The sequence below is a fragment of the Bombus terrestris genome, chromosome 7, assembly GCF_910591885.1.
Source record: "Bombus terrestris chromosome 7, iyBomTerr1.2, whole genome shotgun sequence".
In the NCBI taxonomy this organism is placed as follows: domain Eukaryota; kingdom Metazoa; phylum Arthropoda; class Insecta; order Hymenoptera; family Apidae; genus Bombus; species Bombus terrestris.
The window spans coordinates 4,746,062-4,773,177 of record NC_063275.1 but is presented as its reverse complement, the minus strand read 5'-3'; positions in this window follow the sequence as shown (position 1 = coordinate 4,773,177).

Genomic DNA, 27,116 nt, shown 5'->3' with positions numbered 1-27,116 from the left:
TTTCATTAGTTTCAACTTCCTGGTTATACATAAACATTATATTTCCTTACATATATTTCCTGTTATTTCGATGTTTTCTCAGCGATATTGGTACTCACGTTGCACTGTACTTCGCCGAACTATTACTCTTTGTGTAAAACTATTGATAACATGTAAACTTTGCTCAGTGAGCAATTCGAATTCAGGCTCCTCGGGCAGGTGCAAGTATTTCTATGTACTTACGTGCCAATCAATTGGTATGTGACGCACGTTTACGCATTGCTCGCTCGCTGCGCTCGCTCGAAAAACTATAGCCTAACCTAAAACCAATCCCTCTTGCGTTCGTTTTTCGGTAAGGAGGCAATTCACTTCAAATTGGCGAAAGTGCCGGATCGGCTGTGAGGTTGCACTATCTCCTTACGAGCGAGCGGAGCGATCAACGATTACAATTTTATGCTACACACATACTCTATAATTCCCAACATATGCTTTCATTAGATTCAACTGCCTGGTTATACATACACCTTATATTTCCTTACATATATTTCCTGCTATTTCCAAGTTTTCTCAGCGATTTTGGGCCATACGTTGCATTGTACTTCCCCGAAATATTACTCTTTGTGTAAAACTATTGATAACATGTAAACTTTGCTCAGTGAGCAATTCGATAAAAGCTTCCGGCTCCTCGGGCAGGTGCAAATATTTCTACGTACTTACGTGCCAATCAATTGGTTTGTGACGCACGTTTACGCATTGCTCGCTCGCTGCGCTCGCTCGAAAAACTATAGCCTAACCTAAAACCAATCCCACTGGCGTTCGGCCTTCGATAAGGTGGCGATTTACTTCAAATTTGCGAACGTGCCGGATCGGTTATGAGGTTGGACTAGATTTTTACGAGCGAGCGGAGCGAGCGAGCAACTATTACAATTTTATGCTATACACATTCTTTATAATTCCTAACATATATCATCATTAGTTTCAACTTCCTGGTTATACATAAACATTATATTTCCTTACATATATTTCCTGTTATTTCGATGCTTTCTCAGCCATATTGATACTGACGTTGCACTGTACTCCGCCGAACTATTACTCTTTGTGTAAAACTATTGATAACATGTAAACTTTGCTCAGTGAGCAATTCGAATTCAGGCTCCTCGGGCAGGTGCAAGTATTTCTATGTACTTACGTGCCAATCAATTGGTTTGTGACGCACGTTTACACATTGCTCGCTCGCTGCGCTCGCTCGAAAAAATATAGCCTAACCTAAAACCAATCCCACTGTCGTTCGGCCTTCGATAAGGAGGCGATTTACTTCAAATTTGCGAGAGAGCCGGATCGGTTGTGAGGTTGGACTAGATTTTTACGAGCGCGAGCTACGAGCAAGCAACGATTACAATTTTCATGCTACACACATACTTTATAATTCCTAACATATATTTTCATTAGTTTCATAGCCCAACCTAAAGCCAATCACTCTTGCGTTCGATTTTCGGGAAGGAGGCGATTTACTTCAAATTTGCGAGAGAGCCGGATCGGTTGTGAGGTTGGACTAGATTTTTACGAGCGCGAGCTACGAGCATGCAACGATTACAATTTTATTTCACACACATAGTTTATAATTCCTAACATATATTTTCATTAGATTCAACTTCGTTTCTGTACACATACTTCATATTTCCTTACATATATTTCTTGTTATTTCCAAGTTTTCTCAGCGATATTGGTACTCACGTTGCACCGTACTTCGCCGAACTATTACTCTTTGTGTAAAACTATTGATAACACGTAAACTTTGCTCAGTGAGCAATTCGATAAAAGCTTCCGGCTCCTCGGGCAGGTGCAAATATTTCTATGTACCTACGTGCCAATCAATTGGTTTTTGACTCACATTTACGCATTGCTCGCACGCTCGAAAAACTATAGCCTAACCTAAAACCAATCCCTCTTGCGTTCGTTTTTCGGTAAGGAGGCAATTCACTTCAAATTGGCGAAAGTGCCGGATCGGCTGTGATGTTGCACTATCTCCTTACGAGCGAGCGGAGCGATCAACGATTACAATTTTATGCTACACACATACTCTATAATTCCCAACATATGCTTTCATTAGATTCAACTGCCTGGTTATATATACACCTTATATTTCCTTACATATGTTTCCTGTTATTTCCAAATTTTCTCAGAGATTTTGGGCCATACGTTGCACTGTACTTCACCGAAATATTACTCTTTGTGTAAAACTATTGATGACATGTAAACTTTGCTCAGTGAGCAATTCGATAAAAGCGTCCGGCTCCTCGGGCTGGTGCAAATATTTCTATGTACTTACGTGCCAAACAATTGGTTTGTGACGCACGTTTACGCATTGCTCGCTCGCTGCGCTCGCTCGAAAAACTATAGCCTAACCTAAAACCAATCCCTCTTGCGTTCGTTTTTCGGTAAGGAGGCAAGTCACTTCAAATTTGCGAACGTGCCGGATCGGTTATGAGGTTGGACTAGATTTTTACGGGCGAGCGGAGCGAGCGAGCAACTATTACAATTTTATGCTATACACATTCTTTATAATTCCTAACATATATTTTCATTAGTTTCAACTTCCTGGTTATACATAAACATTATATTTCCTTACATATATTTCCTGTTATTTCGATGTTTTCTCAGCGATATTGGTACTCACGTTGCACTGTACTTCGCCGAACTATTACTCTTTGTGTAAAACTATTGATAACATGTAAACTTTGCTCAGTGAGCAATTCGAATTCAGGCTCCTCGGGCATGTGCAAGTATTTCTATGTACTTACGTGCCAATCAATTGGTATGTGACGCACGTTTACGCATTGCTCGCTCGCTGCGCTCGCTCGAAGAACTATAGCCTAACCTAAAACCAATCCCTCTTGCGTTCGTTTTTCGGTAAGGAGGCAATTCACTTCAAATTGGCGAAAGTGCCGGATCGGCTGTGAGGTTGCACTATCTCCTTACGAGCGAGCGGAGCGATCAACGATTACAATTTTATGCTACACACATACTCTATAATTCCCAACATATGCTTTCATTAGATTCAACTGCCTGGTTATACATACACCTTATATTTCCTTACATATGTTTCCTGTTATTTCCAAATTTTCTCAGAGATTTTGGGCCATACGTTGCACTGTACTTCACCGAAATATTACTCTTTGTGTAAAACTATTGATGACATGTAAACTTTGCTCAGTGAGCAATTCGATAAAAGCGTTCGGCTCCTCGGGCTGGTGCAACTATTTCTATGTACTTACGTGCCAAACAATTGGTTTGTGACGCACGTTTACGCATTGCTCGCTCGCTGCGCTCGCTCGAAAAACTATATCCTAACCTAAAACCAATCCCACTAGCGTTCAGCCTTCGATAAGGAGGCGATTTACTTCAAATTTGAGAGCGTGCAGATCGGTTGTGAGGTTGGACTAGATTTTTACGAGCGAGCGGAGCGAGCGAGCAACTATTACAATTTTATGCTACACACATACTTTATATTTCCTAACATATATTTTCATTAGTTTCAACTTCCTGGTTATACATAAACATTATATTTCCTTACATATATTTCCTGTTATTTCGAAGTTTTCTCAGCGATGTTGATACTCACGTTGCACTGTACTTCGCCGAACTATTACTCTTTGTGTAAAGCTATTGATAACATGAAAACATTGCTCAGTGAGCAATTCGATAAAAGCATCCGGCTCGTCGGGCAGGTGCAAATATTTCTATGTACATACGTGCCAATCAATTGGTTTGTGACGCACGTTTACGCATTGCTCGCTCGCTGCGCTCGCTCGAAAAACTATAGCCTAACCTAAAACCAATCCCACTGTCGTTCGGCCTTCGATAAGGAGGCGATTTACTTCAAATTTGCGAGAGAGCCGGATCGGTTATGAGGTTGGACTAGACATTTACGAGCGAGCGGAGCGAGCGAGCAACGATTACAATTTTATGCTACACACATACTCTATAATTCCCAACATATGCTTTCATTAGATTCAACTGCCTTGTTATACATATACCTTATATTTCCTTACATATGTTTCCTGTTATTTCCAAATTTTCTCAGCGATTTTGGGCCATACGTTGCACTGTACTTCGCCGAACTATTACTCTTTGTGTAAAACTATTGATGACATGTAAACTTTGCTCCGTGAGCAATTCGATAAAAGCTTCCGGCCCCTCGGGCAGGTGCAAATATTTCTATGTACCTACGTGCCAATCAATTGGTTTGTGACGCACGTTTACGCATTGCTCGCTCGCTGCGCTCCCTTGAAAAACTATAGCCTAACCTAAAACCAATCCCACTGTCGTTCGGCCTTCGATAAGGAGGCGATTTACTTCAAATTTGCGAACGTGCGGGATCGGTTATGAGGTTGGACTAGATTTTTACGGGCGAGCGGAGCGAGCGAGCAACTATTACAATTTTATGCTATACACATTCTTTATAATTCCTAACATATATTTTCATTAGTTTCAACTTCCTGGTTATACATAAACATTATATTTCCTTACATATATTTCCTGTTATTTCGAAGTTTTCTCAGCGATGTTGATACTCACGTTGCACTGTACTTCGCCGAACTATTAGTCTTTGTGTAAAACTATTGATGACATGTAAACTTTGCTCCGTGAGCAATTCCATAAAAGCTTCCTGCCCCTCGGGCAGGTGCAAATATTTCTATGTACTTACGTGCCAATCAATTGGTTTGTGACGCACGTTTACGCATTGCTCGCTCGCTGCGCTCGCTCGAAAAACTATAGCCTAACCTAAAACCAATCCATCTTGCGTTCGATTTTCGATATGGAGGCGATTTACTTCATATTTATGAGCATGCTGATTCGGTTGTGAGGTTGGACTAGCTTTTTACGAGCGAGCGGAGAGAGCGAGCAACGAATAAAATTTTATACTACACACATGCTTTATAATTCCTAACATATATTTTCATTAGATTCAACTTCGTTTCTGTACACATACTTCACATTTCCTTACATATATTTCCTGTTATTTCCAAGTTTTCTCAGCGATATTGCTATTCACGTTGCACCGTACTTCGCCGAACTATTACTCTTTGTGTAAAACTATTGATAACACGTAAACTTTGCTCAGTGAGCAATTCGATAAAAGCTTCCGGCTCCTCGGGCTGGTGCAAATATTTCTATGTACTTACGTGCCAATGAATTGGTTTGTGACGCACGTTCACGCATTGCTCGCTCGCTGCGCTCGCTCGAAAAACTATAGCCTAACCTAAAACCAATCCCACTGGCGTTCAGCCTTCGATAAGGTGGCGATTTACTTCAAATTTGCAAACGTGCCGGATCGGTTGTGAGGTTCGACTATCTTCTTACGAGCGAGCGTAGCGAGCAACGATTACAATTTTATGCTACACACATACTCTATAATTCCCAACATATGCTTTCATTAGATTCAACTGCCTTGTTATACATATACCTTATATTTCCTTACATATGTTTCCTGTTATTTCCAAATTTTCTCAGCGATTTTGGGCCATACGTTGCATTGTACTTCCCCGAAATATTACTCTTTGTGTAAAACTATTGATAACATGTAAACTTTGCTCAGTGAGCAATTCGATAAAAGCTTCCGGCTCCTCGGGCAGGTGCAAATATTTCTACGTACTTACGTGCCAATCAATTGGTTTGTGACGCACGTTTACGCATTGCTCGCTCGCTGCGCTCGCTCGAAAAACTATAGCCTAACCTAAAACCAATCCCACTGGCGTTCGGCCTTCGATAAGGTGGCGATTTACTTCAAATTTGCGAACGTGCCGGATCGGTTATGAGGTTGGACTAGATTTTTACGAGCGAGCGGAGCGAGCGAGCAACTATTACAATTTTATGCTATACACATTCTTTATAATTCCTAACATATATCATCATTAGTTTCAACTTCCTGGTTATACATAAACATTATATTTCCTTACATATATTTCCTGTTATTTCGATGCTTTCTCAGCCATATTGATACTGACGTTGCACTGTACTCCGCCGAACTATTACTCTTTGTGTAAAACTATTGATAACATGTAAACTTTGCTCAGTGAGCAATTCGAATTCAGGCTCCTCGGGCAGGTGCAAGTATTTCTATGTACTTACGTGCCAATCAATTGGTTTGTGACGCACGTTTACACATTGCTCGCTCGCTGCGCTCGCTCGAAAAAATATAGCCTAACCTAAAACCAATCCCACTGTCGTTCGGCCTTCGATAAGGAGGCGATTTACTTCAAATTTGCGAGAGAGCCGGATCGGTTGTGAGGTTGGACTAGATTTTTACGAGCGCGAGCTACGAGCAAGCAACGATTACAATTTTCATGCTACACACATACTTTATAATTCCTAACATATATTTTCATTAGTTTCATAGCCCAACCTAAAGCCAATCACTCTTGCGTTCGATTTTCGGGAAGGAGGCGATTTACTTCAAATTTGCGAGAGAGCCGGATCGGTTGTGAGGTTGGACTAGATTTTTACGAGCGCGAGCTACGAGCATGCAACGATTACAATTTTATTTCACACACATAGTTTATAATTCCTAACATATATTTTCATTAGATTCAACTTCGTTTCTGTACACATACTTCATATTTCCTTACATATATTTCTTGTTATTTCCAAGTTTTCTCAGCGATATTGGTACTCACGTTGCACCGTACTTCGCCGAACTATTACTCTTTGTGTAAAACTATTGATAACACGTAAACTTTGCTCAGTGAGCAATTCGATAAAAGCTTCCGGCTCCTCGGGCTGGTGCAAATATTTCTATGTACTTACGTGCCAATCAATTGGTTTGTTACGCACGTTTACGCATTGCTCGCTCGCTGCGCTCGCTCGAAAAACTATAGCCTAACCTAAAACCAATCCCTCTTGCGTTCGTTTTTCGGTAAGGAGGCAAGTCACTTCAAATTTGCGAACGTGCCGGATCGGTTATGAGGTTGGACTAGATTTTTACGGGCGAGCGGAGCGAGCGAGCAACTATTACAATTTTATGCTATACACATTCTTTATAATTCCTAACATATATTTTCATTAGTTTCAACTTCCTGGTTATACATAAACATTATATTTCCTTACATATATTTCCTGTTATTTCGATGTTTTCTCAGCGATATTGGTACTCACGTTGCACTGTACTTCGCCGAACTATTACTCTTTGTGTAAAACTATTGATAACATGTAAACTTTGCTCAGTGAGCAATTCGAATTCAGGCTCCTCGGGCAGGTGCAAGTATTTCTATGTACTTACGTGCCAATCAATTGGTATGTGACGCACGTTTACGCATTGCTCGCTCGCTGCGCTCGCTCGAAAAACTATAGCCTAACCTAAAACCAATCCCTCTTGCGTTCGTTTTTCGGTAAGGAGGCAATTCACTTCAAATTGGCGAAAGTGCCGGATCGGCTGTGAGGTTGCACTATCTCCTTACGAGCGAGCGGAGCGATCAACGATTACAATTTTATGCTACACACATACTCTATAATTCCCAACATATGCTTTCATTAGATTCAACTGCCTGGTTATACATACACCTTATATTTCCTTACATATATTTCCTGCTATTTCCAAGTTTTCTCAGCGATTTTGGGCCATACGTTGCATTGTACTTCCCCGAAATATTACTCTTTGTGTAAAACTATTGATAACATGTAAACTTTGCTCAGTGAGCAATTCGATAAAAGCTTCCGGCTCCTCGGGCAGGTGCAAATATTTCTACGTACTTACGTGCCAATCAATTGGTTTGTGACGCACGTTTACGCATTGCTCGCTCGCTGCGCTCGCTCGAAAAACTATAGCCTAACCTAAAACCAATCCCACTGGCGTTCGGCCTTCGATAAGGTGGCGATTTACTTCAAATTTGCGAACGTGCCGGATCGGTTATGAGGTTGGACTAGATTTTTACGAGCGAGCGGAGCGAGCGAGCAACTATTACAATTTTATGCTATACACATTCTTTATAATTCCTAACATATATCATCATTAGTTTCAACTTCCTGGTTATACATAAACATTATATTTCCTTACATATATTTCCTGTTATTTCGATGCTTTCTCAGCCATATTGATACTGACGTTGCACTGTACTCCGCCGAACTATTACTCTTTGTGTAAAACTATTGATAACATGTAAACTTTGCTCAGTGAGCAATTCGAATTCAGGCTCCTCGGGCAGGTGCAAGTATTTCTATGTACTTACGTGCCAATCAATTGGTTTGTGACGCACGTTTACACATTGCTCGCTCGCTGCGCTCGCTCGAAGAACTATAGCCTAACCTAAAACCAATCCCTCTTGCGTTCGTTTTTCGGTAAGGAGGCAATTCACTTCAAATTGGCGAAAGTGCCGGATCGGCTGTGAGGTTGCACTATCTCCTTACGAGCGAGCGGAGCGATCAACGATTACAATTTTATGCTACACACATACTCTATAATTCCCAACATATGCTTTCATTAGATTCAACTGCCTGGTTATACATACACCTTATATTTCCTTACATATGTTTCCTGTTATTTCCAAATTTTCTCAGAGATTTTGGGCCATACGTTGCACTGTACTTCACCGAAATATTACTCTTTGTGTAAAACTATTGATGACATGTAAACTTTGCTCAGTGAGCAATTCGATAAAAGCGTTCGGCTCCTCGGGCTGGTGCAACTATTTCTATGTACTTACGTGCCAAACAATTGGTTTGTGACGCACGTTTACGCATTGCTCGCTCGCTGCGCTCGCTCGAAAAACTATATCCTAACCTAAAACCAATCCCACTAGCGTTCAGCCTTCGATAAGGAGGCGATTTACTTCAAATTTGAGAGCGTGCAGATCGGTTGTGAGGTTGGACTAGATTTTTACGAGCGAGCGGAGCGAGCGAGCAACTATTACAATTTTATGCTACACACATACTTTATATTTCCTAACATATATTTTCATTAGTTTCAACTTCCTGGTTATACATAAACATTATATTTCCTTACATATATTTCCTGTTATTTCGAAGTTTTCTCAGCGATGTTGATACTCACGTTGCACTGTACTTCGCCGAACTATTACTCTTTGTGTAAAGCTATTGATAACATGAAAACATTGCTCAGTGAGCAATTCGATAAAAGCATCCGGCTCGTCGGGCAGGTGCAAATATTTCTATGTACATACGTGCCAATCAATTGGTTTGTGACGCACGTTTACGCATTGCTCGCTCGCTGCGCTCGCTCGAAAAACTATAGCCTAACCTAAAACCAATCCCACTGTCGTTCGGCCTTCGATAAGGAGGCGATTTACTTCAAATTTGCGAGAGAGCCGGATCGGTTATGAGGTTGGACTAGACATTTACGAGCGAGCGGAGCGAGCGAGCAACTATTACAATTTTATGCTACACACATACTTTACAATTCCTAACATATATTTTCATTAGATTCAACTTCGTTTCTGTACACATACTTCATATTTCCTTACATATATTTCCTGCTATTTCCAAGTTTTCTCAGCGATTTTGGGCCATACGTTGCACTGTACTTCGCCGAACTATTACTCTTTGTGTAAAACTATTGATGACATGTAAACTTTGCTCCGTGAGCAATTCGATAAAAGCTTCCGGCCCCTCGGGCAGGTGCAAATATTTCTATGTACCTACGTGCCAATCAATTGGTTTGTGACGCACGTTTACGCATTGCTCGCTCGCTGCGCTCCCTTGAAAAACTATAGCCTAACCTAAAACCAATCCCACTGTCGTTCGGCCTTCGATAAGGAGGCGATTTACTTCAAATTTGCGAACGTGCGGGATCGGTTATGAGGTTGGACTAGATTTTTACGGGCGAGCGGAGCGAGCGAGCAACTATTACAATTTTATGCTATACACATTCTTTATAATTCCTAACATATATTTTCATTAGTTTCAACTTCCTGGTTATACATAAACATTATATTTCCTTACATATATTTCCTGTTATTTCGAAGTTTTCTCAGCGATGTTGATACTCACGTTGCACTGTACTTCGCCGAACTATTAGTCTTTGTGTAAAACTATTGATGACATGTAAACTTTGCTCCGTGAGCAATTCCATAAAAGCTTCCTGCCCCTCGGGCAGGTGCAAATATTTCTATGTACTTACGTGCCAATCAATTGGTTTGTGACGCACGTTTACGCATTGCTCGCTCGCTGCGCTCGCTCGAAAAACTATAGCCTAACCTAAAACCAATCCATCTTGCGTTCGATTTTCGATATGGAGGCGATTTACTTCATATTTATGAGCATGCTGATTCGGTTGTGAGGTTGGACTAGCTTTTTACGAGCGAGCGGAGAGAGCGAGCAACGAATAAAATTTTATACTACACACATGCTTTATAATTCCTAACATATATTTTCATTAGATTCAACTTCGTTTCTGTACACATACTTCACATTTCCTTACATATATTTCCTGTTATTTCCAAGTTTTCTCAGCGATATTGCTATTCACGTTGCACCGTACTTCGCCGAACTATTACTCTTTGTGTAAAACTATTGATAACACGTAAACTTTGCTCAGTGAGCAATTCGATAAAAGCTTCCGGCTCCTCGGGCTGGTGCAAATATTTCTATGTACTTACGTGCCAATGAATTGGTTTGTGACGCACGTTCACGCATTGCTCGCTCGCTGCGCTCGCTCGAAAAACTATAGCCTAACCTAAAACCAATCCCACTGGCGTTCAGCCTTCGATAAGGTGGCGATTTACTTCAAATTTGCAAACGTGCCGGATCGGTTGTGAGGTTCGACTATCTTCTTACGAGCGAGCGTAGCGAGCAACGATTACAATTTTATGCTACACACATACTCTATAATTCCCAACATATGCTTTCATTAGATTCAACTGCCTTGTTATACATATACCTTATATTTCCTTACATATGTTTCCTGTTATTTCCAAATTTTCTCAGCGATTTTGGGCCATACGTTGCATTGTACTTCCCCGAAATATTACTCTTTGTGTAAAACTATTGATAACATGTAAACTTTGCTCAGTGAGCAATTCGATAAAAGCTTCCGGCTCCTCGGGCAGGTGCAAATATTTCTACGTACTTACGTGCCAATCAATTGGTTTGTGACGCACGTTTACGCATTGCTCGCTCGCTGCGCTCGCTCGAAAAACTATAGCCTAACCTAAAACCAATCCCACTGGCGTTCGGCCTTCGATAAGGTGGCGATTTACTTCAAATTTGCGAACGTGCCGGATCGGTTATGAGGTTGGACTAGATTTTTACGAGCGAGCGGAGCGAGCGAGCAACTATTACAATTTTATGCTATACACATTCTTTATAATTCCTAACATATATCATCATTAGTTTCAACTTCCTGGTTATACATAAACATTATATTTCCTTACATATATTTCCTGTTATTTCGATGCTTTCTCAGCCATATTGATACTGACGTTGCACTGTACTCCGCCGAACTATTACTCTTTGTGTAAAACTATTGATAACATGTAAACTTTGCTCAGTGAGCAATTCGAATTCAGGCTCCTCGGGCAGGTGCAAGTATTTCTATGTACTTACGTGCCAATCAATTGGTTTGTGACGCACGTTTACACATTGCTCGCTCGCTGCGCTCGCTCGAAAAAATATAGCCTAACCTAAAACCAATCCCACTGTCGTTCGGCCTTCGATAAGGAGGCGATTTACTTCAAATTTGCGAGAGAGCCGGATCGGTTGTGAGGTTGGACTAGATTTTTACGAGCGCGAGCTACGAGCAAGCAACGATTACAATTTTCATGCTACACACATACTTTATAATTCCTAACATATATTTTCATTAGTTTCATAGCCCAACCTAAAGCCAATCACTCTTGCGTTCGATTTTCGGGAAGGAGGCGATTTACTTCAAATTTGCGAGAGAGCCGGATCGGTTGTGAGGTTGGACTAGATTTTTACGAGCGCGAGCTACGAGCATGCAACGATTACAATTTTATTTCACACACATAGTTTATAATTCCTAACATATATTTTCATTAGATTCAACTTCGTTTCTGTACACATACTTCATATTTCCTTACATATATTTCTTGTTATTTCCAAGTTTTCTCAGCGATATTGGTACTCACGTTGCACCGTACTTCGCCGAACTATTACTCTTTGTGTAAAACTATTGATAACACGTAAACTTTGCTCAGTGAGCAATTCGATAAAAGCTTCCGGCTCCTCGGGCTGGTGCAAATATTTCTATGTACTTACGTGCCAATCAATTGGTTTGTTACGCACGTTTACGCATTGCTCGCTCGCTGCGCTCGCTCGAAAAACTATAGCCTAACCTAAAACCAATCCCTCTTGCGTTCGTTTTTAGGTAAGGAGGCAAGTCACTTCAAATTTGCGAACGTGCCGGATCGGTTATGAGGTTGGACTAGATTTTTACGGGCGAGCGGAGCGAGCGAGCAACTATTACAATTTTATGCTATACACATTCTTTATAATTCCTAACATATATTTTCATTAGTTTCAACTTCCTGGTTATACATAAACATTATATTTCCTTACATATATTTCCTGTTATTTCGATGTTTTCTCAGCGATATTGGTACTCACGTTGCACTGTACTTCGCCGAACTATTACTCTTTGTGTAAAACTATTGATAACATGTAAACTTTGCTCAGTGAGCAATTCGAATTCAGGCTCCTCGGGCAGGTGCAAGTATTTCTATGTACTTACGTGCCAATCAATTGGTATGTGACGCACGTTTACGCATTGCTCGCTCGCTGCGCTCGCTCGAAAAACTATAGCCTAACCTAAAACCAATCCCTCTTGCGTTCGTTTTTCGGTAAGGAGGCAATTCACTTCAAATTGGCGAAAGTGCCGGATCGGCTGTGAGGTTGCACTATCTCCTTACGAGCGAGCGGAGCGATCAACGATTACAATTTTATGCTACACACATACTCTATAATTCCCAACATATGCTTTCATTAGATTCAACTGCCTGGTTATACATACACCTTATATTTCCTTACATATATTTCCTGCTATTTCCAAGTTTTCTCAGCGATTTTGGGCCATACGTTGCATTGTACTTCCCCGAAATATTACTCTTTGTGTAAAACTATTGATAACATGTAAACTTTGCTCAGTGAGCAATTCGATAAAAGCTTCCGGCTCCTCGGGCAGGTGCAAATATTTCTACGTACTTACGTGCCAATCAATTGGTTTGTGACGCACGTTTACGCATTGCTCGCTCGCTGCGCTCGCTCGAAAAACTATAGCCTAACCTAAAACCAATCCCACTGGCGTTCGGCCTTCGATAAGGTGGCGATTTACTTCAAATTTGCGAACGTGCCGGATCGGTTATGAGGTTGGACTAGATTTTTACGAGCGAGCGGAGCGAGCGAGCAACTATTACAATTTTATGCTATACACATTCTTTATAATTCCTAACATATATCATCATTAGTTTCAACTTCCTGGTTATACATAAACATTATATTTCCTTACATATATTTCCTGTTATTTCGATGCTTTCTCAGCCATATTGATACTGACGTTGCACTGTACTCCGCCGAACTATTACTCTTTGTGTAAAACTATTGATAACATGTAAACTTTGCTCAGTGAGCAATTCGAATTCAGGCTCCTCGGGCAGGTGCAAGTATTTCTATGTACTTACGTGCCAATCAATTGGTTTGTGACGCACGTTTACACATTGCTCGCTCGCTGCGCTCGCTCGAAAAAATATAGCCTAACCTAAAACCAATCCCACTGTCGTTCGGCCTTCGATAAGGAGGCGATTTACTTCAAATTTGCGAGAGAGCCGGATCGGTTGTGAGGTTGGACTAGATTTTTACGAGCGCGAGCTACGAGCAAGCAACGATTACAATTTTCATGCTACACACATACTTTATAATTCCTAACATATATTTTCATTAGTTTCATAGCCCAACCTAAAGCCAATCACTCTTGCGTTCGATTTTCGGGAAGGAGGCGATTTACTTCAAATTTGCGAGAGAGCCGGATCGGTTGTGAGGTTGGACTAGATTTTTACGAGCGCGAGCTACGAGCATGCAACGATTACAATTTTATTTCACACACATAGTTTATAATTCCTAACATATATTTTCATTAGATTCAACTTCGTTTCTGTACACATACTTCATATTTCCTTACATATATTTCTTGTTATTTCCAAGTTTTCTCAGCGATATTGGTACTCACGTTGCACCGTACTTCGCCGAACTATTACTCTTTGTGTAAAACTATTGATAACACGTAAACTTTGCTCAGTGAGCAATTCGATAAAAGCTTCCGGCTCCTCGGGCTGGTGCAAATATTTCTATGTACTTACGTGCCAATCAATTGGTTTGTTACGCACGTTTACGCATTGCTCGCTCGCTGCGCTCGCTCGAAAAACTATAGCCTAACCTAAAACCAATCCCTCTTGCGTTCGTTTTTCGGTAAGGAGGCAAGTCACTTCAAATTTGCGAACGTGCCGGATCGGTTATGAGGTTGGACTAGATTTTTACGGGCGAGCGGAGCGAGCGAGCAACTATTACAATTTTATGCTATACACATTCTTTATAATTCCTAACATATATTTTCATTAGTTTCAACTTCCTGGTTATACATAAACATTATATTTCCTTACATATATTTCCTGTTATTTCGATGTTTTCTCAGCGATATTGGTACTCACGTTGCACTGTACTTCGCCGAACTATTACTCTTTGTGTAAAACTATTGATAACATGTAAACTTTGCTCAGTGAGCAATTCGAATTCAGGCTCCTCGGGCAGGTGCAAGTATTTCTATGTACTTACGTGCCAATCAATTGGTATGTGACGCACGTTTACGCATTGCTCGCTCGCTGCGCTCGCTCGAAAAACTATAGCCTAACCTAAAACCAATCCCTCTTGCGTTCGTTTTTCGGTAAGGAGGCAATTCACTTCAAATTGGCGAAAGTGCCGGATCGGCTGTGATGTTGCACTATCTCCTTACGAGCGAGCGGAGCGATCAACGATTACAATTTTATGCTACACACATACTCTATAATTCCCAACATATGCTTTCATTAGATTCAACTGCCTGGTTATATATACACCTTATATTTCCTTACATATGTTTCCTGTTATTTCCAAATTTTCTCAGAGATTTTGGGCCATACGTTGCACTGTACTTCACCGAAATATTACTCTTTGTGTAAAACTATTGATGACATGTAAACTTTGCTCAGTGAGCAATTCGATAAAAGCGTCCGGCTCCTCGGGCTGGTGCAAATATTTCTATGTACTTACGTGCCAAACAATTGGTTTGTGACGCACGTTTACGCATTGCTCGCTCGCTGCGCTCGCTCGAAAAACTATAGCCTAACCTAAAACCAATCCCTCTTGCGTTCGTTTTTCGGTAAGGAGGCAAGTCACTTCAAATTTGCGAACGTGCCGGATCGGTTATGAGGTTGGACTAGATTTTTACGGGCGAGCGGAGCGAGCGAGCAACTATTACAATTTTATGCTATACACATTCTTTATAATTCCTAACATATATTTTCATTAGTTTCAACTTCCTGGTTATACATAAACATTATATTTCCTTACATATATTTCCTGTTATTTCGATGTTTTCTCAGCGATATTGGTACTCACGTTGCACTGTACTTCGCCGAACTATTACTCTTTGTGTAAAACTATTGATAACATGTAAACTTTGCTCAGTGAGCAATTCGAATTCAGGCTCCTCGGGCATGTGCAAGTATTTCTATGTACTTACGTGCCAATCAATTGGTATGTGACGCACGTTTACGCATTGCTCGCTCGCTGCGCTCGCTCGAAGAACTATAGCCTAACCTAAAACCAATCCCTCTTGCGTTCGTTTTTCGGTAAGGAGGCAATTCACTTCAAATTGGCGAAAGTGCCGGATCGGCTGTGAGGTTGCACTATCTCCTTACGAGCGAGCGGAGCGATCAACGATTACAATTTTATGCTACACACATACTCTATAATTCCCAACATATGCTTTCATTAGATTCAACTGCCTGGTTATACATACACCTTATATTTCCTTACATATGTTTCCTGTTATTTCCAAATTTTCTCAGAGATTTTGGGCCATACGTTGCACTGTACTTCACCGAAATATTACTCTTTGTGTAAAACTATTGATGACATGTAAACTTTGCTCAGTGAGCAATTCGATAAAAGCGTTCGGCTCCTCGGGCTGGTGCAACTATTTCTATGTACTTACGTGCCAAACAATTGGTTTGTGACGCACGTTTACGCATTGCTCGCTCGCTGCGCTCGCTCGAAAAACTATATCCTAACCTAAAACCAATCCCACTAGCGTTCAGCCTTCGATAAGGAGGCGATTTACTTCAAATTTGAGAGCGTGCAGATCGGTTGTGAGGTTGGACTAGATTTTTACGAGCGAGCGGAGCGAGCGAGCAACTATTACAATTTTATGCTACACACATACTTTATATTTCCTAACATATATTTTCATTAGTTTCAACTTCCTGGTTATACATAAACATTATATTTCCTTACATATATTTCCTGTTATTTCGAAGTTTTCTCAGCGATGTTGATACTCACGTTGCACTGTACTTCGCCGAACTATTACTCTTTGTGTAAAGCTATTGATAACATGAAAACATTGCTCAGTGAGCAATTCGATAAAAGCATCCGGCTCGTCGGGCAGGTGCAAATATTTCTATGTACATACGTGCCAATCAATTGGTTTGTGACGCACGTTTACGCATTGCTCGCTCGCTGCGCTCGCTCGAAAAACTATAGCCTAACCTAAAACCAATCCCACTGTCGTTCGGCCTTCGATAAGGAGGCGATTTACTTCAAATTTGCGAGAGAGCCGGATCGGTTATGAGGTTGGACTAGACATTTACGAGCGAGCGGAGCGAGCGAGCAACTATTACAATTTTATGCTACACACATACTTTACAATTCCTAACATATATTTTCATTAGATTCAACTTCGTTTCTGTACACATACTTCATATTTCCTTACATATATTTCCTGCTATTTCCAAGTTTTCTCAGCGATTTTGGGCCATACGTTGCACTGTACTTCGCCGAACTATTACTCTTTGTGTAAAACTATTGATGACATGTAAACTTTGCTCCGTGAGCAATTCGATAAAAGCTTCCGGCCCCTCGGGCAGGTGCAAATATTTCTATGTACCTACGTGCCAATCAATTGGTTTGTGACGCACGTTTACGCATTGCTCGCTCGCTGCGCTCCCTTGAAAAACTATAGCCTAACCTAAAACCAATCCCACTGTCGTTCGGCCTTCGATAAGGAGGCGATTTACTTCAAATTTGCGAACGTGCGGGATCGGTTATGAGGTTGGACTAGATTTTTACGGGCGAGCGGAGCGAGCGAGCAACTATTACAATTTTATGCTATACACATTCTTTATAATTCCTAACATATATTTTCATTAGTTTCAACTTCCTGGTTATACATAAACATTATATTTCCATACATATATTTCCTGTTATTTCGAAGTTTTCTCAGCGATGTTGATACTCACGTTGCACTGTACTTCGCCGAACTATTAGTCTTTGTGTAAAACTATTGATGACATGTAAACTTTGCTCCGTGAGCAATTCCATAAAAGCTTCCTGCCCCTCGGGCAGGTGCAAATATTTCTATGTACTTACGTGCCAATCAATTGGTTTGTGACGCACGTTTACGCATTGCTCGCTCGCTGCGCTCGCTCGAAAAACTATAGCCTAACCTAAAACCAATCCATCTTGCGTTCGATTTTCGATATGGAGGCGATTTACTTCATATTTATGAGCATGCTGATTCGGTTGTGAGGTTGGACTAGCTTTTTACGAGCGAGCGGAGAGAGCGAGCAACGAATAAAATTTTATACTACACACATGCTTTATAATTCCTAACATATATTTTCATTAGATTCAACTTCGTTTCTGTACACATACTTCACATTTCCTTACATATATTTCCTGTTATTTCCAAGTTTTCTCAGCGATATTGCTATTCACGTTGCACCGTACTTCGCCGAACTATTACTCTTTGTGTAAAACTATTGATAACACGTAAACTTTGCTCAGTGAGCAATTCGATAAAAGCTTCCGGCTCCTCGGGCTGGTGCAAATATTTCTATGTACTTACGTGCCAATGAATTGGTTTGTGACGCACGTTCACGCATTGCTCGCTCGCTGCGCTCGCTCGAAAAACTATAGCCTAACCTAAAACCAATCCCACTGGCGTTCAGCCTTCGATAAGGTGGCGATTTACTTCAAATTTGCAAACGTGCCGGATCGGTTGTGAGGTTCGACTATCTTCTTACGAGCGAGCGTAGCGAGCAACGATTACAATTTTATGCTACACACATACTCTATAATTCCCAACATATGCTTTCATTAGATTCAACTGCCTTGTTATACATATACCTTATATTTCCTTACATATGTTTCCTGTTATTTCCAAATTTTCTCAGCGATTTTGGGCCATACGTTGCACTGTACTTCACCGAAATATTACTCTTTGTGTAAAACTATTGATGACACGTAAACTTTGCTCAGTGAGCAATTCGATAAAAGCTTCCGGCTCCTCTGTCTGGTGCAAATATTTCTACGTACTTACGTGCCAATCAATTGGTTTGTGACGCACGTTTACGCATTGCTCGCTCGCTGCGCTCGCTCGAAAAACTATAGCCTAACCTAAAACCAATCCCACTGTCGTTCGGCCTTCGATAAGGAGGCGATTTACTTCATATTTGCGAGAGAGCCGGATCGGTTGTGAGGTTGGACTAGATTTTTACGAGCGCGAGCTACGAGCATGCAACGATTACAATTTTCATGCTACACACATACTTTATAATTCCTAACATATATTTTCATTAGTTTCATAGCCCAACCTAAACCAATCACTCTTGCGTTCGATTTTCGGGAAGGAGGCGATTTACTTCAAATTTGCGAGAGAGCCGGATCGGTTGTGAGGTTGGACTAGATTTTTACGAGCGCGAGCTACGAGCATGCAACGATTACAATTTTATTTCACACACATAGTTTATAATTCCTAACATATATTTTCATTAGATTCAACTTCGTTTCTGTACACATACTTCATATTTCCTTACATATATTTCCTGTTATTTCCAAGTTTTCTCAGCGATATTGGTACTCACGTTGCACCGTACTTCGCCGAACTATTACTCTTTGTGTAAAACTATTGATAACACGTAAACTTTGCTCAGTGAGCAATTCGATAAAAGCTTCCGGCTCCTCGGGCTGGTGCAAATATTTCTATGTACTTACGTGCCAATCAATTGGTTTGTTACGCACGTTTACGCATTGCTCGCTCGCTGCGCTCGCTCGAAAAACTATAGCCTAACCTAAAACCAATCCCTCTTGCGTTCGTTTTCCGGTAAGGAGGCAAGTCACTTCAAATTTGCGAACGTGCCGGATCGGTTATGAGGTTGGACTAGATTTTTACGGGCGAGCGGAGCGAGCGAGCAACTATTACAATTTTATGCTATACACATTCTTTATAATTCCTAACATATATTTTCATTAGTTTCAACTTCCTGGTTATACATAAACATTATCTTTCCTTACATATATTTCCTGTTATTTCGATGTTTTCTCAGCGATATTGGTACTCACGTTGCACTGTACTTCGCCGAACTATTACTCTTTGTGTAAAACTATTGATAACATGTAAACTTTGCTCAGTGAGCAATTCGAATTCAGGCTCCTCGGGCATGTGCAAGTATTTCTATGTACTTACGTGCCAATCAATTGGTATGTGACGCACGTTTACGCATTGCTCGCTCGCTGCGCTCGCTCGAAGAACTATAGCCTAACCTAAAACCAATCCCTCTTGCGTTCGTTTTTCGGTAAGGAGGCAATTCACTTCAAATTGGCGAAAGTGCCGGATCGGCTGTGAGGTTGCACTATCTCCTTACGAGCGAGCGGAGCGATCAACGATTACAATTTTATGCTACACACATACTCTATAATTCCCAACATATGCTTTCATTAGATGCAACTGCCTGGTTATACATACACCTTATATTTCCTTACATATATTTCCTGCTATTTCCAAGTTTTCTCAGCGATTTTGGGCCATACGTTGCATTGTACTTCCCCGAAATATTACTCTTTGTGTAAAACTATTGATAACATGTAAACTTTGCTCAGTGAGCAATTCGATAAAAGCTTCCGGCCCCTCGGGCAGGTGCAAATATTTCTATGTACCTACGTGCCAATCAATTGGTTTGTGACGCACGTTTACGCATTGCTCGCTCGCTGCGCTCCCTTGAAAAACTATAGCCTAACCTAAAACCAATCCCACTGTCGTTCGGCCTTCGATAAGGAGGCGATTTACTTCAAATTTGCGAACGTGCGGGATCGGTTATGAGGTTGGGCTAGATTTTTACGGGCGAGCGGAGCGAGCGAGCAACTATTACAATTTTATGCTATACACATTCTTTATAATTCCTAACATATATTTTCATTAGTTTCAACTTCCTGGTTATACATAAACATTATATTTCCTTACATATATTTCCTGTTATTTCGAAGTTTTCTCAGCGATGTTGATACTCACGTTGCACTGTACTTCGCCGAACTATTAGTCTTTGTGTAAAACTATTGATGACATGTAAACTTTGCTCCGTGAGCAATTCCATAAAAGCTTCCGGCCCCTCGGGCAGGTGCAAATATTTCTATGTACTTACGTGCCAATCAATTGGTATGTGACGCACGTTTACGAATTGCTCGCTCGCTGCGCTCGCTCGAAAAACTATAGCCTAACCTAAAACCAATCCCACTGGCGTTCGGCCTTCGATAAGGTGGCGATTTACTTCAAATTTGCGAACGTGCCGGATCGGTTATGAGGTTGGACTAGATTTTTACGAGCGAGCGGAGCGAGCGAGCAACTATTACAATTTTATGCTATACACATTCTTTATAATTCCTAACATATATCATCATTAGTTTCAACTTCCTGGTTATACATAAACATTATATTTCCTTACATATATTTCCTGTTATTTCGATGCTTTCTCAGCCATATTGATACTGACGTTGCACTGTACTCCGCCGAACTATTACTCTTTGTGTAAAACTATTGATAACATGTAAACTTTGCTCAGTGAGCAATTCGAATTCAGGCTCCTCGGGCAGGTGCAAGTATTTCTATGTACTTACGTGCCAATCAATTGGTTTGTGACGCACGTTTACACATTGCTCGCTCGCTGCGCTCGCTCGAAAAAATATAGCCTAACCTAAAACCAATCCCACTGTCGTTCGGCCTTCGATAAGGAGGCGATTTACTTCAAATTTGCGAGAGAGCCGGATCGGTTGTGAGGTTGGACTAGATTTTTACGAGCGCGAGCTACGAGCAAGCAACGATTACAATTTTCATGCTACACACATACTTTATAATTCCTAACATATATTTTCATTAGTTTCATAGCCCAACCTAAAGCCAATCACTCTTGCGTTCGATTTTCGGGAAGGAGGCTATTTACTTCAAATTTGCGAACGTGCCGGATCGGTTATGAGGTTGGACTAGATTTTTACGGGCGAGCAGAGCGAGCGAGCAACTATTACAATTATATGCTACACACTTACTTTACAATTCCTAACATATATTTTCATTAGATTCAACTTCGTTTCTGTACACACACTTCATATTTCCTTACATATATTTCCTGCTATTTCCAAGTTTTCTCAGCGATACTGGTAATCACGTTGCACTGTACTTCGCCGAACTATTTCTCATTGTGTAAAAATATTGATAACATGTAAACTTTGCTCAGTGAGCAATTCGATAAAAGCTTCCGGCTCCTCGGGCAGGTGCAAATATTTCTATGTACTTACGTGCCAATCAATTGGTATGTGACGCACGTTTACGCATTGCTCGCTCGCTGCGCTCGCTCGAAAAACTATAGCCTAACCTAAAACGAATCCCTCTTGCGTTCGTTTTTCGGTAAGGAGGCAATTCACTTCAAATTGGCGAACGTGCCGGATCGGTTATGAGGTTGGACTAGACATTTACGAGCGAGCGGAGCGAGCGAGCAACTATTACAATTTTATGCTACACACATACTTTACAATTCCTAACATATATTTTCATTAGATTCAACTTCGTTTCTGTACACATACTTCATATTTCCTTACATATATTTCCTGCTATTTCCAAGTTTTCTCAGCGATTTTGGGCCATACGTTGCACTGTACTTCGCCGAACTATTACTCTTTGTGTAAAACTATTGATGACATGTAAACTTTGCTCCGTGAGCAATTCGATAAAAGCTTCCGGCCCCTCGGGCAGGTGCAAATATTTCTATGTACCTACGTGCCAATCAATTGGTTTGTGACGCACGTTTACGCATTGCTCGCTCGCTGCGCTCCCTTGAAAAACTATAGCCTAACCTAAAACCAATCCCACTGTCGTTCGGCCTTCGATAAGGAGGCGATTTACTTCAAATTTGCGAACGTGCGGGATCGGTTATGAGGTTGGACTAGATTTTTACGGGCGAGCGGAGCGAGCGAGCAACTATTACAATTTTATGCTATACACATTCTTTATAATTCCTAACATATATTTTCATTAGTTTCAACTTCCTGGTTATACATAAACACTATATTTCCTTACATATATTTCCTGTTATTTCGAAGTTTTCTCAGCGATGTTGATACTCACGTTGCACTGTACTTCGCCGAACTATTAGTCTTTGTGTAAAACTATTGATGACATGTAAACTTTGCTCCGTGAGCAATTCCATAAAAGCTTCCTGCCCCTCGGGCAGGTGCAAATATTTCTATGTACTTACGTGCCAATCAATTGGTTTGTGACGCACGTTTACGCATTGCTCGCTCGCTGCGCTCGCTCGAAAAACTATATCCTAACCTAAAACCAATCCATCTTGCGTTCGATTTTCGATATGGAGGCGATTTACTTCATATTTATGAGCATGCTGATTCGGTTGTGAGGTTGGACTAGCTTTTTACGAGCGAGCGGAGAGAGCGAGCAACGATTAAAATTTTATACTACACACATGCTTTATAATTCTTAACATATATTTTCATTAGATTCAACTTCGTTTCTGTACACATACTTCACATTTCCTTACATATATTTCCTGTTATTTCCAAGTTTTCTCAGCGATATTGCTACTCACGTTGCACCGTACTTCGCCGAACTATTACTCTTTGTGTAAAACTATTGATAACACGTAAATTTTGCTCAGTGAGCAATTCGATAAAAGCTTCCGGCTCCTCGGGCTGGTGCAAATATTTCTATGTACTTACGTGCCAATGAATTGGTTTGTGACGCACTTTCACGCATTGCTCGCTCGCTGCGCTCGCTCGAAAAACTATAGCCTAACCTAAAACCAATCCCACTGGCGTTCAGCCTTCGATAAGGTGGCGATTTACTTCAAATTTGCAAACGTGCCGGATCGGTTGTGAGGTTCGACTATCTTCTTACGAGCGAGCGTAGCGAGCAACGATTACAATTTTATGCTACACACATACTCTATAATTCCCAACATATGCTTTCATTAGATTCAACTGCCTGGTTATACATATACCTTATATTTCCTTACATATGTTTCCTGTTATTTCCAAATTTTCTCAGCGATTTTGGGCCATACGTTGCACTGTACTTCACCGAAATATTACTCTTTGTGTAAAACTATTGATGACACGTAAACTTTGCTCAGTGAGCAATTCGATAAAAGCTTCCGGCTCCTCGGTCTGGTGCAAATATTTCTACGTACTTACGTGCCAATCAATTGGTTTGTGACGCACGTTTACGCATTGCTCGCTCGCTGCGCTCGCTCGAAAAACTATAGCCTAACCTAAAACGAATCCCTCTGGCGTTCGTTTTTCGGTAAGGAGGCAATTCACTTCAAATTGGCGAACGTGCCGGATCGGTTATGAGGTTGGACTAGACATTTACGAGCGAGCGGAGCGAGCGAGCAACTATTACAATTTTATGCTACACACATACTTTACAATTCCTAACATATATTTTCATTAGATTCAACTTCGTTTCTGTACACATACTTCATATTTCCTTACATATATTTCCTGCTATTTCCAAGTTTTCTCAGCGATTTTGGGCCATACGTTGCACTGTACTTCGCCGAACTATTACTCTTTGTGTAAAACTATTGATGACATGTAAACTTTGCTCCGTGAGCAATTCGATAAAAGCTTCCGGCCCCTCGGGCAGGTGCAAATATTTCTATGTACCTACGTGCCAATCAATTGGTTTGTGACGCACGTTTACGCATTGCTCGCTCGCTGCGCTCCCTTGAAAAACTATAGCCTAACCTAAAACCAATCCCACTGTCGTTCGGCCTTCGATAAGGAGGCGATTTACTTCAAATTTGCGAACGTGCGGGATCGGTTATGAGGTTGGACTAGATTTTTACGGGCGAGCGGAGCGAGCGAGCAACTATTACAATTTTATGCTATACACATTCTTTATAATTCCTAACATATATTTTCATTAGTTTCAACTTCCTGGTTATACATAAACACTATATTTCCTTACATATATTTCCTGTTATTTCGAAGTTTTCTCAGCGATGTTGATACTCACGTTGCACTGTACTTCGCCGAACTATTAGTCTTTGTGTAAAACTATTGATGACATGTAAACTTTGCTCCGTGAGCAATTCCATAAAAGCTTCCTGCCCCTCGGGCAGGTGCAAATATTTCTATGTACTTACGTGCCAATCAATTGGTTTGTGACGCACGTTTACGCATTGCTCGCTCGCTGCGCTCGCTCGAAAAACTATATCCTAACCTAAAACCAATCCATCTTGCGTTCGATTTTCGATATGGAGGCGATTTACTTCATATTTATGAGCATGCTGATTCGGTTGTGAGGTTGGACTAGCTTTTTACGAGCGAGCGGAGAGAGCGAGCAACGATTAAAATTTTATACTACACACATGCTTTATAATTCTTAACATATATTTTCATTAGATTCAACTTCGTTTCTGTACACATACTTCACATTTCCTTACATATATTTCCTGTTATTTCCAAGTTTTCTCAGCGATATTGCTACTCACGTTGCACCGTACTTCGCCGAACTATTACTCTTTGTGTAAAACTATTGATAACACGTAAATTTTGCTCAGTGAGCAATTCGATAAAAGCTTCCGGCTCCTCGGGCTGGTGCAAATATTTCTATGTACTTACGTGCCAATGAATTGGTTTGTGACGCACTTTCACGCATTGCTCGCTCGCTGCGCTCGCTCGAAAAACTATAGCCTAACCTAAAACCAATCCCACTGGCGTTCAGCCTTCGATAAGGTGGCGATTTACTTCAAATTTGCAAACGTGCCGGATCGGTTGTGAGGTTCGACTATCTTCTTACGAGCGAGCGTAGCGAGCAACGATTACATTTTATGCTACACACATACTCTATAATTCCCAACATATGCTTTCATTAGATTCAACTGCCTGGTTATACATATACCTTATATTTCCTTACATATGTTTCCTGTTATTTCCAAATTTTCTCAGCGATTTTGGGCCATACGTTGCACTGTACTTCACCGAAACATTACTCTTTGTGTAAAACTATTGATGACACGTAAACTTTGCTCAGTGAGCAATTCGATAAAAGCTTCCGGCTCCTCGGTCTGGTGCAAATATTTCTACGTACTTACGTGCCAATCAATTGGTTTGTGACGCACGTTTACGCATTGCTCGCTCGCTGCGCTCGCTCGAAAAACTATAGCCTAACCTAAAACGAATCCCTCTGGCGTTCGTTTTTCGGTAAGGAGGCAATTCACTTCAAATTGGCGAACGTGCCGGATCGGTTATGAGGTTGGACTAGACATTTACGAGCGAGCGGAGCGAGCGAGCAACTATTACAATTTTATGCTACACACATACTTTACAATTCCTAACATATATTTTCATTAGATTCAACTTCGTTTCTGTACACATACTTCATATTTCCTTACATATATTTCCTGCTATTTCCAAGTTTTCTCAGCGATTTTGGGCCATACGTTGCACTGTACTTCGCCGAACTATTACTCTTTGTGTAAAACTATTGATGACATGTAAACTTTGCTCCGTGAGCAATTCGATAAAAGCTTCCGGCCCCTCGGGCAGGTGCAAATATTTCTATGTACCTACGTGCCAATCAATTGGTTTGTGACGCACGTTTACGCATTGCTCGCTCGCTGCGCTCCCTTGAAAAACTATAGCCTAACCTAAAACCAATCCCACTGTCGTTCGGCCTTCGATAAGGAGGCGATTTCCTTCAAATTTGCGAACGTGCGGGATCGGTTATGAGGTTGGACTAGATTTTTACGGGCGAGCGGAGCGAGCGAGCAACTATTACAATTTTATGCTATACACATTCTTTATAATTCCTAACATATATTTTCATTAGTTTCAACTTCCTGGTTATACATAAACATTATATTTCCTTACATATATTTCCTGTTATTTCGAAGTTTTCTCAGCGATGTTGATACTCACGTTGCACTGTACTTCGCCGAACTATTAGTCTTTGTGTAAAACTATTGATGACATGTAAACTTTGCTCCGTGAGCAATTCCATAAAAGCTTCCTGCCCCTCGGGCAGGTGCAAATATTTCTATGTACTTACGTGCCAATCAATTGGTTTGTGACGCACGTTTACGCATTGCTCTCGCTGCGCTCGCTCGAAAAACTATATCCTAACCTAAAACCAATCCATCTTGCGTTCGATTTTCGATATGGAGGCGATTTACTACATATTTATGAGCATGCTGATTCGGTTGTGAGGTTGGACTAGCTTTTTACGAGCGAGCGGAGAGAGCGAGCAACGATTAAAATTTTATACTACACACATGCTTTATAATTCCTAACATATATTTTCATTAGATTCAACTTCGTTTCTGTACACATACTTCACATTTCCTTACATATATTTCCTGTTATTTCCAAGTTTTCTCAGCGATATTGCTACTCACGTTGCACCGTACTTCGCCGAACTATTACTCTTTGTGTAAAACTATTGATAACACGTAAACTTTGCTCAGTGAGCAATTCGATAAAAGCTTCCGGCTCCTCGGGCTGGTGCAAATATTTCTATGTACTTACGTGCCAATGAATTGGTTTGTGACGCACTTTCACGCATTGCTCGT